The following is a 15,826-nucleotide window of genomic DNA, read 5'->3' on the forward strand; positions in this document are numbered from 1 at the left end:
TACAGTGTACCCACCACTACAGTATATACAGTACGGTGTACAGTATACCCACCACTACAATATATACAGTACAGTATACCCACCATTACAGTATATACAGTACAGTATACCCACCACTACAATATATACAGTACAGTATACCCACCACTACAATATATACAGTACAGTATACCCACTACTACAATATATACAGTACAGTATACCCACCACTACAATATATACAGTACAGTATACCCACTACAATATATACAGTACAGTATACCCACTACTACAATATATACAGTACAGTATACCCACCACTACAATATATACAGTACAGTATACCCACCATTACAGTATATACAGTACAGTATACCCACTACAATATATACAGTACAGTATACCCACTACAATATATACAGTACAGTATACCCACTACTACAATATATACAGTACAGTATACCCACTACAATATATACAGTACAATATATACAGTACAGTATACCCCCACTACAATATATACAGTACAGTATACCCACCACTACAATATATACAGTACAGTATACCCACCACTACAATATATACAGTACAGTATACCCACTACTACAATATATACAGTACAGTATACCCACCACTACAATATATACAGTACAGTATACCCACCACTACAATATATACAGTACAGTATACCCACTACAATATATACAGTACAGTATACCCACTACTACAATATATACAGTACAGTATACCCACTACTACAATATATACAGTACAGTATACCTACAATATATACAGTACAGTATACCCACTACTACAATATATACAGTACAGTATACCCACTACTACAGTATATACAGTACAGTATACCCACCACTACAATATATACAGTACAGTATACCCACCACTACAGTATATACAGTACAGTATACCCACTACTACAGTATATACAGTACAGTATACCCACTACTACAATATATACAGTACAGTATACCCACTACTACAATATATACAGTACAGTATACCCACCACTACAATATATACAGTACAGTATACCCACCACTACAATATATACAGTACAGTATACCCCACTACAATATATACAGTACATATACTACATATATACAGTATACCCACTACTACAATATATACAGTACAGTATACCCACTACTACAGTATATACAGTACAGTATACCCACTACTACAATATATACAGTACAGTATACCCACTACTACAATATATACAGTACAGTATACCCACTACTACAATATATACAGTACAGTATACCCACTACTACAGTATATACAGTACAGTATACCCACCACTACAATATATACAGTACAGTATACCCACCACTACAATATATACAGTACAGTATACCCACTACTACAATATATACAGTACAGTATACCCACCACTACAATATATACAGTACAGTATACCCACCACTACAATATATACAGTACAGTATACCCACCACTACAATATATACAGTACAGTATACCCACTACTACAATATATACAGTACAGTATACCCACCACTACAATATATACAGTACAGTATACCCACCACTACAGTATATACAGTACAGTATACCCACCACTACAATATATACAGTACAGTATACCCACCACTACAATATATACAGTACAGTATACCCACCACTACAATATATACAGTACAGTATACCCACCACTACAGTATATACAGTACAGTATACCCACCACTACAATATATACAGTACAGTATACCCACTACTACAATATATACAGTACAGTATACCCACTACTACAATATATACAGTACAGTATACCCACCACTACAATATATACAGTACAGTATACCCACCACTACAGTATATACAGTACAGTATACCCACTACTACAGTATATACAGTACAGTATACCCACCACTACAATATATACAGTACAGTATACCCACTACTACAATATATACAGTACAGTATACCCACCACTACAGTATATACAGTACAGTATACCCACTACTACAGTATATACAGTACAGTATACCCACCACTACAGTATATACAGTACAGTATACCCACCACTACAGTATATACAGTACAGTATACCCACCACTACAATATATACAGTACAGTATACCCACCACTACAATATATACAGTACAGTATACCCACCACTACAGTATATACAGTACAGTATACCCACTACTACAATATATACAGTACAGTATACCCACCACTACAATATATACAGTACAGTATACCCACCACTACAGTATATACAGTACAGTATACCCACCACTACAGTATATACAGTACAGTATACCCACTACAATATATACAGTAGTATACCCACCACTACAATATATACAGTACAGTATACCCACCACTACAATATATACAGTACAGTATACCCACCACTACAATATATACAGTACAGTATACCCACCACTACAATATATACAGTACAGTATACCCACTACTACAATATATACAGTACAGTATACCCACACTACAGTATACCCACAGTATACCCACTACAATATATACAGTACAGTATACCCACCACTACAATATATACAGTACAGTATACCCACCACTACAATATATACAGTACAGTATACCCACTACTACAATATATACAGTACAGTATACCCACTACTACAGTATATACAGTACAGTATACCCACTACTACAGTATATACAGTACAGTATACCCACTAGTACAGTATATACAGTACAATATATACAGTACAGTATACCCACTACTACAATATATACAGTACAGTATACCCACTACTACAATATATACAGTACAGTATACCCACTACTACAATATATACAGTACAGTATACCCACCACTACTGTACTACAGCAAGCGGCAGCTTCCACCATGTGACGTGTGGAGATGAGTCGGGTCTGAGCAGACTCCATCACCGGCCATCTCCGCCCAATGCATGCTGGGTAGATTTGTGTCAGACTTGATCTGACGTCACGCACACGTGGTCAATGATGACCTCACGAGATCAAGGCGGCCGCAGGTTTGAGACCCAGGCAGACCCAGGGGCATGCTGGGAAACGCCGGCCTCTCAGCTGATCTATCAGCTGATTGGTTCAGAATCGACTCAACATGATGACGTTTTAGATCGACTTTTTATTGATTTTGAATTGGAGGGATTTTAACTGCTATGTGTCTGATTTAAAGGCTGATTCTGAACAGATCACATGTTGTGAGGCTGATAGTGATGTTTAGAAGTCAGAGAGACTAAATCTGATCAGATTACAGATCATCTCCAGTCTGTTGATGATTAAAATCAGCACCAGATCATCTCCAGTCTGTTGATGATTAAAATCAGCACCAGATCATCTCCAGTCTGTTGGTGATTAAAATCAGCACCAGATCATCTCCAGTCTGTTGGTGATTAAAATCAGCACCAGATCATCTCCAGTCTGTTGATGATTAAAATCAGCACCAGATCATCTCCAGTCTGTTGATGATTAAAATCATCACCAGATCATCTCCAGTCTGTACATGATTAAAATCATCACCAGATCATCTCCAGTCTGTTGGTGATTAAAATCAGCACCAGATCATCTACAGTCTGTTGATGATTAAAATCAGCACCAGATCATCTCCAGTCTGTTGATGATTAAAATCAGCACCAGATCATCTCCAGTCTGTTGGTGATTAAAATCAGCACCAGATCATCTCCAGTCTGTTGATGATTAAAATCAGCACCAGATCAGCACCAGATCTCAGCACCAGATCATTCCAGTCTGTTGGTGATTAAAATCTACAGTCTGTTGATGATTAAAATCAGCACCAGATCATCTACAGTCTGTTGATGATTAAAATCAGCACCAGATCATCTCCAGTCTGTACATGATTAAAATCAGCACCAGATCATCTCCAGTCTGTTGGTGATTAAAATCAGCACCAGATCATCTACAGTCTGTTGATGATTAAAATCAGCACCAGATCATCTCCAGTCTGTTGGTGATTAAAATCAGCACCAGATCATCTACAGTCTGTTGATGATTAAAATCAGCACCAGATCATCTCCAGTCTTTACATGATTAAAATCAGCACCAGATCATCTCCAGTCTGTACATGATTAAAATCAGCACCAGATCATCTCCAGTCTGTACATGATTAAAATCAGCACCAGATCATCTCCACTCTGTTGTTCCAGGGTGGCTACAGGTATAAACAAGTTAAATGTAAGACTTTTTAAGACCACTTCTAAATGAAATGTAAGACTTGAATGCGGTGTGTTTGTAATGATGTTCAACGAGACCCTGAACCAGACAACCAAAAGCAAACAGCTGGACCTGTATGTGTGTTATTGGTTAAATGACCACGTCCAGTCAAGATTATACGGAGCAGCTCATGGGCCATGCAACTGCTCAGGATCTACTTCAGCATTTCAAAGTAAGTGTGCCATAAATATATTTATTAACTAACCTCTAAAAATAGCCCCCCATCATCACATAGCCTTCACCATACCTAGAGATTGGTTTTATTTCAGTTAGCCTCATAGCTGGTTTGATTTACATTGAGAGATGATTTTATTGAAAGTGCCCCATCTCTAGGTATGGTGAAGGGTATGGTATGATGTGGGGGGGTATGGTGAAGGGTATGTGATGATGTGGGGGTATGGTGAAGGGTATGTGATGATGTGGGGGTATGGTGAAGGGTATGTGATGATGTGGGGGTATGGTGAAGGGTATGTGATGATGTGGGGGTATGGTGAAGGGTATGTGATGATGTGGGGGTATGGTGAAGGGTATGTGATGATGTGGGGGTATGGTGAAGGGTATGTGATGATGTGGGGGTATGGTGAAGGGTATGTGATGATGTGGGGGTATGGTGAAGGGTATGTGATGATGTGGGGGTATGGTGAAGGGTATGTGATGATGTGGGGGTATGGTGAAGGGTATGTGATGATGTGGGGGTATGGTGAAGGGTATGTGATGATGTGGGGGTATGGTGAAGGGTATGTGATGATGTGGGGGTATGGTGAAGGGTATGTGATGATGTGGGGGTATGGTGAAGGGTATGTGATGATGTGGGGGTATGGTGGTGATGATGTGGGGTATGGTGAAGGGTATGTGATGGGGTGGGGGGGGTATGGTGAAGGGTATGTGATGATGTGGGGGTATGGTGAAGGGTATGTGATGATGATGGGGGTATGGTGAAGGGTATGTGATGATGTGGGGGTATGGTGAAGGGTATGTGATGATGTGGGGGTATGGTGAAGGGTATGTGATGATGTGGGGGTATGGTGAAGGGTATGTGATGATGTGGGGGTATGGTGAAGGGTATGTGATGATGTGGGGGTATGGTGAAGGGTATGGTGATGATGTGGGGGTATGGTGAAGGGTATGTGATGATGTGGGGGTATGGTGAAGGGTATGTGATGATGTGGGGGGGCCAAGGGAACTTTATCAGGATGCATAGTATCCTGGATCCATGAAATAACTGGCCTTTATAATAAACATCTGCCTGCCTCTATGGGAATCTAACACAGGGGTGGACTTACTTGTGCCCCCTGTATATTAAGGAAGAACATTTATTTATTTACGATACATTATTTATTCACAAAGAAAATTGGTGTCCTTAAAGGTTGGACTTTTCCTAGAGTTTTAATTAAGGAATAAAGATAAATTTCCAAAAGATGATTTGTGTATTCCTCTTTTTAGTCAACTTATGGGTTCATAAACGTATGAGCACCACTTGTCATTTAACCAATAACACACATGCAAGTCCAGTTGTTTGCTTTTGGTTGTCTGGTTCAGTGTCTTGTCGAACATAATTACAAACGCACCGCATTTTTGGACTTAGGTGATGAGTTATTTTTTGATATATGGCGCCAGTCCAAATTTAGCGTAACGTATCCTTATATATATGTCAATGAACGTATATCTGGTCTTGTCCTCTCCAGGTAAATGACTGTACAAGCCCCGAATCTGGAAACATGGCTCTGAACACTTCTTCAGTCCCGTCATTAGACGTGTAGGAATTGTGGCATGGCAGGAGCAGCTCATCTCCAACGAGCCTCGTGTTAGCTACGTTTGATGACGTGCAGTGTGACGCAAACCGAACCAAAGGAAAAATGCAACAACGTTACAACTTCAGCCCGAAACTACAGAGGAGCAACTAACGGAGCAGACTGTTGCTCAGCAACGGACGTTCTGTTTCCCTGTGTCTTAACAACAGCAGAATGGGAAGCTAACGCATGCGCAGCTCTGGCTTCTATTCGCTTTGATAGCCGTGTAAAAGAGCAGTTATTACAGTGTTTACCTGAGTGTGTGTGTGTGTGTGCGCGGGTTTACCTGGAGCTCTGTCTTCTTACAACCGTTCTTAAACTGTCTATGTTTAAAACTCACTAATAAACAACACAACTATCCCGCCGACAGCCCGAGATCACAGTGGACCAACGAGACTTCCGGTTTCCTCCAAGTCAGAGTTTTTCAGATTAAAAGTTTAAAATGAAAGAAAGCCGCCACCTAGAGGTCAGGAGGGGAACTACAGATACACATTCAGTTCATTAGTCAGTTAGTGGTGGACTGGAACTGAGTACATTTACTCAAGTACTGGACTTAACTCGAGGTACTTGTACTTTACTTGAGTATTAAATAATGTAGCCTACAGCACTTAAATAATTGAAACAATTTGTAAGTATAAAGAGAAATAACTAAATATAATGTAAGCATTTAAATGTATGTTTCCATAAGACTCCATTTAAATAAAATAGCAATTTCATGATTATTAAACACACTTCATTTATAGTCGATAGAATAAGAAAAAAATATATATCAAAAGCCGTCTTGGTTCGTCTTTCCACTGTTCAAAAAACAATCACCACTCTGGTTTGGTTGAAATAAACCCTTAATTCACCCATTTACATGTGGAGATATGCTGGCTCTATACATGCTAAAAGTCCTGATTATTTACATGGAGTCTGGTGGAGATATGCTGGCTCTATACACGCTAAAAGTCCTGATTATTTACATGGAGTCTGGTGGAGATATGCTGGCTCTATACACGCTAAAAGTCCTGATTATTTACATGGAGTCTGGTGGAGATATGCTGGCTCTATACACACTAAACGTCCTGATTATTTACATGGAGTCTGGTGGAAATATGCTGGCTCTATAGATGCTAAAAGTCCTGATTATTTACATGGAGTCTGGTGGAGATATGCTGGCTCTATACACGCTAAAAGTCCTGATTATTTACATGGAGTCTGGTGGAGATATGCTGGCTCTATACACGCTAAAAGTCCTGATTATTTACATGGAGTCTGGTGGAGATATGCTGGCTCTATACACGCTAAAAGTCCTGATTATTTACATGGAGTCTGGTGGAGATATGCTGGCTCTATACACGCTAAAAGTCCTGATTATTTACATGGAGTCTGGTGGAGATATGCTGGCTCTATACACGCTAAAAGTCCTGATTATTTACATGGAGTCTGTTGGAGATATGCTGGCTCTATACACACTAAACGTCCTGATTATTTACATGGAGTCTGGTGGAAATATGCTGGCTCTATAGACGCTAAAAGTCCTGATTATTTACATGGAGTCTGGTGGAGATATGCTGGCTCTATACACGCTAAAAGTCCTGATTATTTACATGGAGTCTGGTGGAGATATGCTGGCTCTATACACGCTAAAAGTCCTGATTATTTACATGGAGTCTGGTGGAGATATGCTGGCTCTATACACGCTAAAAGTCCTGATTATTTACATGGAGTCTGGTGGAGATATGCTGGCTCTATACACGCTAAAAGTATATATATATATATATATATATATATATATATATATATATATATATTGTTTTATGATTCATGAGGAGTATACCGTTTTATTGTATTAATAAATGGCACTTTTTTGAAGTATTTAATATCTCAACTCTCAATGATTCTTGCTTACCCCTTACATGGCGTTAATAGTTTTAAGGAGTAGGAGTTGCTATACACATTCAGGGGAGAGCAAGGACGGGGGGGTATTTGTGGTGTGGTCTGGGCCAAAATGCCAGGGCCAATTTTTGGTCCCAGTCCGTCCCTGCTGCTACCTATAGCTCAGATCCTGCTTCTGAATTCTAAAAAAAAACTTCTAAAGGCGTGATGACAACAATATGTAGCCTACATGTTGTGCTGCTGTTTCATTATTGTTGTTAATAACAGTGTTATGTGCTGCTGCTGTTTATTATTTTTATTTTATTCACAGTTTAGTGTATTGCACAGTGGTTTGTGTCTCAGTAATGATCAGTGGTGGAATGTAACTAAGTACATGTACTCTAGTACTGTACTCGAGTCCAAATGTTGAAGTTTTTTTTTTTTACTTTTCATGCCACTTTCTACTTTTACTCCGCTACATTTCAGAGATAAATCTAATACTTTTTACTCCACTACATTCATCAGTTCCAGCTTTAGTTACTAGTTACTTTAGTTACTCCGCTACATTCATCAGTTCCAGCTTTAGTTACTAGTTACTTTAGTTACTCCGCTACATTCATCAGTTCCAGCTTTAGTTACTAGTTACTTTAGTTACTCCGCTACATTCATCTGTTCCAGCTTTAGTTTACTTTAGTTACTTTAGTTACTTTAGTTACTAGCTTTACATTCATTCATCTGTTCCAGCTTTAGTTACTAGTTACTTTAGTTACTCCACTACATTCATCTGTTCCAGCTTTAGTTACTAGTTACTTTAGTTACTCCGCTACATTCATCAGTTCCAGCTTTAGTTACTAGTTACTTTAGTTACTCCGCTACATTCATCAGTTCCAGCTTTAGTTACTAGTTACTTTAGTTACTCCGCTACATTCATCTGTTCCAGCTTTAGTTACTAGTTACTTTAGTTACTCCGCTACATTCATCTGTTCCAGCTTTAGTTACTAGTTACTTTAGTTACTCCACTACATTCATCAGTTCCAGCTTTAGTTACTAGTTACTTTAGTTACTCCGCTACATTCATCTGTTCCAGCTTTAGTTACTAGTTACTTTAGTTACTCCGCTACATTCATCTGTTCCAGCTTTAGTTACTAGTTACTTTAGTTACTCCGCCACATTCATCTGTTCCAGCTTTAGTTACTAGTTACTTTAGTTACTCCGCTACATTCATCAGTTCCAGCTTTAGTTACTAGTTACTTTAGTTACTCCGCTACATTCATCTGTTCCAGCTTTAGTTACTAGTTACTTTAGTTACTCCGCTACATTCATCTGTTACAGCTTTAGTTACTAGTTACTTTAGTTACTCCGCTACATTCATCAGTTACAGCTTTAGTTACTAGTTACTTTAGTTACTCCGCTACATTCATCAGTTACAGCTTTAGTTACTAGTTACTTTAGTTACTCCGCTACATTCATCTGTTCCAGCTTTAGTTACTAGTTACTTTAGTTACTCCGCTACATTCATCTGTTCCAGCTTTAGTTACTAGTTACTTTAGTTACTCCGCTACATTCATCTGTTCCAGCTTTAGTTACTAGTTACTTTAGTTACTCCGCTACATTCATCAGTTACAGCTTTAGTTACTAGTTACTTTAGTTACTCCGCTACATTCATCAGTTACAGCTTTAGTTACTAGTTACTTTAGTTACTCCACTACATTCATCTATTCCAGCTTTAGTTACTAGTTACTTTAGTTACTCCGCTACATTCATCAGTTACAGCTTTAGTTACTAGTTACTTTAGTTACTCCGCTACATTCATCTGTTACAGCTTTAGTTACAAGTTACTTTAGTTACTCCGCTACATTCATCTGTTCCAGCTTTAGTTACTAGTTACTTTAGTTACTCCGCTACATTCATCAGTTACAGCTTTAGTTACTAGTTACTTTAGTTACTCCGCTACATTCATCAGTTACAGCTTTAGTTACTAGTTACTTTAGTTACTCCGCTACATTCATCAGTTACAGCTTTAGTTACTAGTTACTTTAGTTACTCCGCTACATTCATCAGTTACAGCTTTAGTTACTAGTTACTTTAGTTACTCCGCTACATTCATCAGTTACAGCTTTAGTTACTAGTTACTTTAGTTACTCCGCTACATTCATCAGTTACAGCTTTAGTTACTAGTTACTTTAGTTACTCCGCTACATTCATCTGTTCCAGCTTTAGTTACTAGTTACTTTAGTTACTCCGCTACATTCATCAGTTCCAGCTTTAGTTACTAGTTACTTTAGTTACTCCGCTACATTCATCAGTTCCAGCTTTAGTTACTAGTTACTTTAGTTACTCCGCTACATTCATCAGTTCCAGCTTTAGTTACTAGTTACTTTAGTTACTCCGCTACATTCATCAGTTCCAGCTTTAGTTACTAGTTACTTTAGTTACTCCGCTACATTCATCAGTTCCAGCTTTAGTTACTAGTTACTTTAGTTACTCCGCTACAGTCATCAGTTCCAGCTTTAGTTACTAGTTACTTTAGTTACTCCGCTACATTCATCTGTTCCAGCTTTAGTTACTAGTTACTTTAGTTACTCCGCTACATTCATCAGTTACAGCTTTAGTTACTAGTTACTTTAGTTACTCCGCTACATTCATCTGTTCCAGCTTTAGTTACTAGTTACTTTAGTTACTCCGCTACATTCATCAGTTCCAGCTTTAGTTACTAGTTACTTTAGTTACTCCGCTACATTCATCAGTTACAGCTTTAGTTACTAGTTACTTTAGTTACTCCGCTACATTCATCTGTTCCAGCTTTAGTTACTAGTTACTTTAGTTACTCCGCTACATTCATCAGTTACAGCTTTAGTTACTAGTTACTTTAGTTACTCCGCTACATTCATCAGTTACAGCTTTAGTTACTAGTTACTTTAGTTACTCCACTACATTCATCAGTTACAGCTTTAGTTACTAGTTACTTTAGTTACTAGTTACTTTACACATTAAGATTACTGCACACAGAACACATGATGTTTGATTCTAAACTAAACTAGCCGACAATATAACGGCTACAGCTGAGATCAATAGACCATTAAACACAGTTGATTGACAGAACTGTTTGGTTTGTTTAAAAAATATGAGGATTTTTTGACATTCAATACTTTCAATTTAAATATTTCAAGTACATTTTCCTGATGATACTTACATACTTTTACTTAAGTAACATTTTCAATGCAGGATAGTATGGTATTAGTACTTTTACTGAAGTAAAAGATCTGAATACTTCTTCCACCACTGGTAGTGATGTTGTGATTTGGTTCTGCACTGCTGCAGATGCTGTAGCCTACCTGTTGGTTTAGAAAGATAAAAGTGATTACCAGCTTGCTGTTGAACTGTGAATCCAGAGAATTCTGCTGCTTTGCTGTTTAGTTACATTTTCATTGTAATGGTTTTGGTGCTGTGGTGGCAGAGGATAATATCTGGTATTCTTTCCACTTACATCTCTGTTAATGTTAGTTTTATGATGTAGTTTTCTTATTTTACCTATGTGGTGTGGTGGTAATTGGTGCATGTGTGTGTGTGTGTGTGTGTGTGTGTGTGTCTAAATACATTTTTCCAGTAAAGTGCAATGATTAAGGGGGGCTCACATAAAGAGATAAAGAGCAGCCTAGGGGCCCCTGACCACCTTAATCCGCCCCTGGGCGTACGGCACGCTCAAATCCTACGCCAGCTCAGGAGGTGGTGTTCATGTACGCACGTTTTGAGTTAGTGCGGAAATGCGCAGAAAAACAATTCCTAACACCACAAAACGCACTGACAAACTAAAAGAAGACCTCTATGCGCCGGTATGCAACATTGTTTTAGCCTGGGGGTTCTGCACAACATCTCGCAGGAAGACACGGTGCCATAAATGTAGCGATGGAGCCAGATGAGCCGATGCCCAGAGAGCAGAGTCCAGAACAGCCCCCACTGAAGGAGACAGGATATTATTATTCCTCGCTTTTAAAAGGTAGCCTATAGTGTTACGTTTGGCAATGATATTCAATACAGGAAACATGACGATGCACAACATTTTTATTTATTCTTCAGGTTTTTGTTTCTCTTTCAAGTGAATGATTTATTTCTGCCATTGACGGAGTTATTTTGGCTTGTTTTTCCAGCCCCTCAGGGTCCAGCACGGGGAGGACACGCGCTCTCCCTCAGCTGTTGCCTTGTTCTGACTCATGAAAAAAAACAAGAGTAAAATAAAAGACCCTGCGTAAACTCCGCTACCGTGTGTTTGTTTAAATATAAGTACAGTAGTAGGCCTAAGAGATTGCAATAGAAGCCTGTATATTACTGTTATATATATATATATATATATATATATATTACTGTATAAAAATGTGTCGATGTATAAATTAAATAGGCTAAACTTCAGCTGGAGTCCGATTTACTTTTTCAGTGATCTCCTTCCATTCTGCATTCTTTCTACAGCCTTTAATACCAGTTTTCAGGCTGCCAAATAGTTCACACTTTAATGCAAATGAACCGGAGACATCAGGGTTTCAGTCTCCACCTCTGAAAAGTGCCTCTTCTCAGCCGGATTACGTCTCACCATGTCGTGAACTGTAGGGGCGAGGCCTCAAAACCCAGAATATATCGGGGCGTGTTATTCTAATGACGATTGTTTTCAGCCGCGGCATTTATCAAGGGCAGGTATTGCGTACACCTGGATTTCAAAGGTACTGTGGAACGATGTGACAGTTATCTAGTCATGGTATCACTTTTTCGTTTAAAGCCAACTCCCTTTCTCCCCCCCCGATAACCCTCGCCCTCTAAGCCCTCTTCTGCCGTACAGCAGTTACAGATACGGATGGTTAAGCCTATATTAAAGGAGTTATTTCAGATACTTCCCTATATTTAATACTGTAGGTATTAAAACATTATAGGTTCAAATATTATAAATATTGTATTATAAACATTAATAGGTTCAAAGGAATTAGTTTAGATACTTCCCTATGGGTTTTAGATTAAGTTTAGAGAGACACACACACCCCCGCATTCACGGGTTCTCGCTACAGTGGAAACCCGATGACGAGACAAGAGGCTTTTGATTGACAACCCAGATGTCCCCCGTATGTGAGATACACAGCACACAGAAGACCTTTATAACCAAACTATTACAATGATGACTCCCACTCGGACAGCTGTCTCTGCCGTGGTCACAGAGGTTTCCTCTCAGCTGGAGGATCAAAGGTCTGCTGGTCAGGTCGGTCCCCGGGGTGGCTGCACACCACACGGTTAAAGAGGAGGCCCCCACTTCTCCTTTAGGGTGTCCCCCTCACACGGTTAAAGAGGAGGCCCCACTTCTCCTTTAGGGTGTCCCCCTCACACGGTTAAAGAGGAGGCCCCCACCTCCCCTTTAGGGTGTCCCCTCACACGGTTAAAGAGGAGGCCCCCACCTCCCCTTTAGGGTGTCCCCCTCACACGGTTAAAGAGGAGGCCCCCACCTCCCCTTTAGGGTGTCCCCCTCACACGGTTAAAGAGGAGGCCCCCACCTCCCCTTTAGGGTGTCCCCCACACGGTTAAAGAGGAGGCCCCACCTCCCCTTTAGGGTGTCCCCTCACACGGTTAAAGAGGAGGCCCCCACCTCCCCTTTAGGGTGTCCCCTCACACGGTTAAAGAGGAGGCCCCCACTTCCCCTTTAGGGGTCCCCCCCCTCACACGGTTAAAGAGGAGGCCCCACTTCTCCTTTAGGGTGTCCCCCTCACACGGTTAAAGAGGAGGCCCCACTTCCCCTTTAGGGGTCCCCCCTCACACGCAGTTAAAGAGGAGGCCCCACTTCTCCTTTAGGGGTCCCCCCCTCACACGGTTAAAGAGGAGGCCCCACTTCTCCTTTAGGGGGTCCCCCCTCACGGTTAAAGAGGAGGCCCCACTCCCCTTTAGGGTGTCCCCTCACACGGTTAAAGAGGAGGCCCCACTTCCCCTTTAGGGGTCCCCTCACACGGTTAAAGAGGAGGCCACCACTTCTCCTTTAGGGTGTCCCCCTCACACGGTTAAAGAGGAGGCCCCCACTTCCCCTTTAGGGGGTCCCCCTCACACGGTTAAAGAGGAGGCCACCACTTCTCCTTTAGGGTGTCCCCCTCACACGGTTAAAGAGGAGGCCCCCACTTCCCCTTTAGGGGTCCCTCACACGGTTAAAGAGGAGGCCCCCACCTCCCCTTTAGGGTGTCCCCCTCACACGGTTAAAGAGGAGGCCCCCACTTCCCCTTTAGGGGGTCCCCCTCACACGGTTAAAGAGGAGGCCACCACTTCTCCTTTAGGGTGTCCCCCTCACACGGTTAAAGAGGAGGCCCCCACTTCCCCTTTAGGGGGTCCCCCTCACACGGTTAAAGAGGAGGCCCCCACCTCCCCTTTAGGGTGTCCCCCTCACACGGTTAAAGAGGAGGCCCCCACTTCTCCTTTAGGGGGTCCCCCTCACACGGTTAAAGAGGAGGCCCCCACTTCCCTTTTAGGAAGACTGCTTCCTGCTTCTTACAGTGCAGACGCTCTACTGCTTGCTCCTGCTTCTGCTTGCATATTTCTGCTGATAATCTTGCTTTTCCTCTGAGAGAAACTATGAGCAGCGGCTCTTGGATACTTATAAATCACTGGACTATATATTTTTTGTAGACATAGTAGGCTATTGTCATATTTGAACATTTTTCTGCGTCAGCGTGGCCTACCAATATCTCAAGCCTGTCCTAAAGTGACTGTAGCTAAAGCTAATTAGCAGCAAGATGCCACCCTTCTCCATAGAGGACTACTACAAACTCCTTCAGAAGATTGCAGTTCTGGAAACCAAAATTTACCGGTTAGAAGTAAATATGGAAGTGAATGGATCGTGTGGAAATGACACCACTTTACCAGTGACCCAAAACAATGGACAAAAGCATGCTAACACACGGCTAACTAGCACCAGCAAGACCACAAAGAAACAGGAGGGCTGTGGAACGGATAATAAATCTACAAGTGGCAGTCCTCCCTGGAACACCATTGGTGCAAAGCCTAAGAGTAAATCATTTTCCTGGGAAATGGGAGGACGACTAACGGGCAGGACACAGCGCCCTGAGATTTGTGATATGACCGGCTGGCCTGCATTACCACCCAGGCAGAGCGCCTCTTCAACCCCTGTACTTAGTAGGACACAGTCGTGGACAGCTGCAAAAGGGAAAATGAGCAACAAAATGCCTCCCCAACAACTGAGTGTGCAGGTGAAGAACAGATTTGCTCCTCTGCTGCAGGACCCTGGACATGACCTGGATTACGTCTCATCGTCACACGGCAGGGTAAGGACTGAGAGCAATTCTAAAAGTAAAAAGCTACAGGGAAAGCTAATGAGTGGACCCCAAACTCTGATTGTGGGTGACTCTGCTGTAAAAGATATAAAAAGCAGTAAAAACACCAAAATACTCTGTTTTCCCAAAGACATGGTGTCTGACTTGGCCCAAAGAATCCCAGATATCGTAGCAGCACACCCAACTGTGAAGAACATTATACTGCATATAGGGTCAAATGATGTTGTAAAGCAAAAGTCTGAAGTGCTGAATCGTGACTTTGTGAATCTGCTGAACACAGTCAGCTCCCCTAAACGCAAAGGTGTTTATCAGTGGCCCCTATACCGCCAGTCAGAGGAGGAGCTGAGAGCTTCGCAGACTGTTGGCACTGAACAGATGGCTTTCAACTGCATGTACCAACAACCATTCTATGCAGTTCATTGACAATTTTAACATTTTCTGTGGCTGCAGACATCTTTTTAAAGCAGATGGACTATTCCTTAACAAGCCAGGAGTAAAGCTGTTCACCTCTAGCCTACTTTACTTTCTGCACCACACATCTGCTCCCTTGGCCAAGGACACGAGACAAGATGAACCAAAACAAGAGGAAGACACAACAAAGTGCGGCAGTGAGCCACCACAGCCCCCACCTGAGCAAAGATTTGACCA

The sequence above is a fragment of the Perca flavescens genome, chromosome 3, assembly GCF_004354835.1.
Source record: "Perca flavescens isolate YP-PL-M2 chromosome 3, PFLA_1.0, whole genome shotgun sequence".
Classification (NCBI taxonomy): domain Eukaryota; kingdom Metazoa; phylum Chordata; class Actinopteri; order Perciformes; family Percidae; genus Perca; species Perca flavescens.